Below are 2,361 nucleotides of genomic sequence, written 5' to 3'. Positions count from 1 at the left end.
TCTCTCTCTCTCTCTCTCTCTCTCTCTCTCTCTCTCTCTCTCTCTCTGTCTCTTTCTCTCGTATCTCTGTGTAGCCTTAGAGTCTGTCCTGGAACTCAATCTGTAGACCAGGCTGGACGTGAGCTCACAGAGATCCACCCGCCTCTGCCTCCCGAGTGCTGGGATTAAAAGCATGTGCCACCTCTACCTGGTTTTCAATGTCTCTCTTGTTTTGAAGTTCTCATTTTATAGAGGTCTTTTGTTTTCCTTTGTTAGGTTTACTTCAAAGTGGTCCCCTTACCCGAGGCTGTTGGGATGGGGCAGTTTCTATGATTTCTTCCTCAGCATATTTATTATGGTTGGTAGGAAGGCTACTGACTTTCGTGTGCTAATTTCATATCCTGTCACTTGACTGAAAGTGTTTATCAATACCAAGGGTTTTTTAGTGGAGTCTTCCTCATATACAGAATCGTGTAGTCTGTAAGTAAGACAATGGAGGATGAAGGAGCAATAGCGGGAGGGTGTGTGCTAGGATTTTAGTTACTAAGATTAGGAGCGGGCGGGAAACAGGGTGGGGAAGAACAGAAATTTGTGTTAGATAGACTTTGAAAATAATCCAGGGAAAGTTGGCACCCGGAGGGGTGCGAATCTGAGACACAGTTCCTGGGAATCTGCCGTGTCTTTTCAGGTGAAAACCCGAGGCGGAGAGATGCGTCTACCGCCTGTGCGACTTGTTTTCCAACAAAGAGCAGCAGAAAAATGACTCTGTGTCTATATTTCCTTCTGTCAAGATATGGGGGCATAAATCATGAGGTTGGCAATGGCTAGCTATGGCTGAGCAAGTGAACTGACTGGACTGCGGTATCGGAGCAGGAGTTTGCTGGTTTCACTAGCGAGGCCTCAAGATGTCGGAGCCGTTGCTCCCTCTAGTGGTGAAACCGAGCCGCGTCCTGGCCGTTTTCCGGTGGCTGGTATTCCTCTGTGGCTTGAGTGTGTTTTGGTCTCAGTGCGCTCACGTTACTTTCTCTGCGCTAAGTTGTCCCTTGTCTCTTCCAATGCGTTTGTGACTTCACTTAGCACTTCCAGGCAATGCAGGATGACTTTTCCTATCTCTAGATCCCCAATGAGCCCTCTTTCCTCACCACTTTCCGTTAAGTAAGAATGCTTGCCCAGCTCTCACGCAAAGCTCAGTTCAATCCCCAGTGTAATCCTGGCACTTGCATAAAACAAAACAAAGCAAAGCAAAACGAAAAGTTCCACATTCACAAGTTCAGGAATTTGGATATGTTTGGGGGCCATTATTAATATTAATTTCAGGGCCTGTGCGGCTGCTTGTGTGAATGTTTTAATGATAAATTACTTCATATCATAAATTGTATGGTTGAGAGTCTATCCTAGAAGAAAGTATCTGTCCTGGCTACTTTTATGTCAACTCGATAGAAGATAAAGTTGAGAGGAGGGAATCTCAGTTGAGAAAATGCCTCATAGGATCAGGCTGTAGGTGAGCCCTTAGGGCATTTTCTTAATTAGTGATCGATGGGGGGAACTCAGCCCACTGTGGGTAGTGTCACCCCTGGGCTGGTGGTCTTGCGTTCTAGAAGAAAGCAGGTCGAGCAAACCGTGGGGAGCAAGCCAGTCTGCAGACCCCTCCACGGCCTCTGCATCAATCAGGTCCTGCCTCCAGGTTCCTGCCCTGACTTCTTTTTACAATGAACAGTGATGTGGAAGTGTGAGCAAAATAAACCCTGCCCTCCCCCGGTTGCTTTTGGTCATGGTGTTTCATCACAGCAGCGGTGACCCAAGGACAGTAAATCCATAGAATACCTTTGTTTTTTGTGGCTAGGACTTTGCATAATGGATGTTTGAATGATGGATGTTTGAATGACTCTTTCATCCCAATAGCCCTTACTACCTCGTGTGCTTCTTGGCGCTTTTCTGGTTTGCAAGTGAACCCCTCATGCTGCTCCCACCCTAGGAGGGGTGAGTCCATAGGCATGTTTTCTAGTATTCTTTTTTTGGTTTTGCTTTTTTGAGACAAGGCTTCTCAGTGTAGCCCTGGCTGTCCTAGAACTCACTCTGTAAATCAGGTTGGCCTTGAATTCAGAGATCTGCTTGCCTCTGCCTTTGGAGTGCTGGGATTAAAGGCGAGCGCCTGCACCACCACCTCGCTTTTCCTAGTACTCTGGAGCATCTCCACATGAGGGGTTCTTGTGACCCCTCAGAACGGATGCACTTTCCAGGACTGCTTTAACAGTCTATTATTGTGATGGGATTGCACGGTGTGTGTGAGGACATGTGCCGTGGTGTGTGTCTGTCTGGAGGACATGTGCCGTGGTGTGTGTCTGTCTGGAGGACATGTGCCGTGGTGTGTGTCTGTCTGGA

This window comes from Microtus ochrogaster, chromosome 7 (genome assembly GCF_000317375.1).
Source record: "Microtus ochrogaster isolate Prairie Vole_2 chromosome 7, MicOch1.0, whole genome shotgun sequence".
In the NCBI taxonomy this organism is placed as follows: domain Eukaryota; kingdom Metazoa; phylum Chordata; class Mammalia; order Rodentia; family Cricetidae; genus Microtus; species Microtus ochrogaster.
This window is presented reverse-complemented; position numbering follows the sequence as displayed.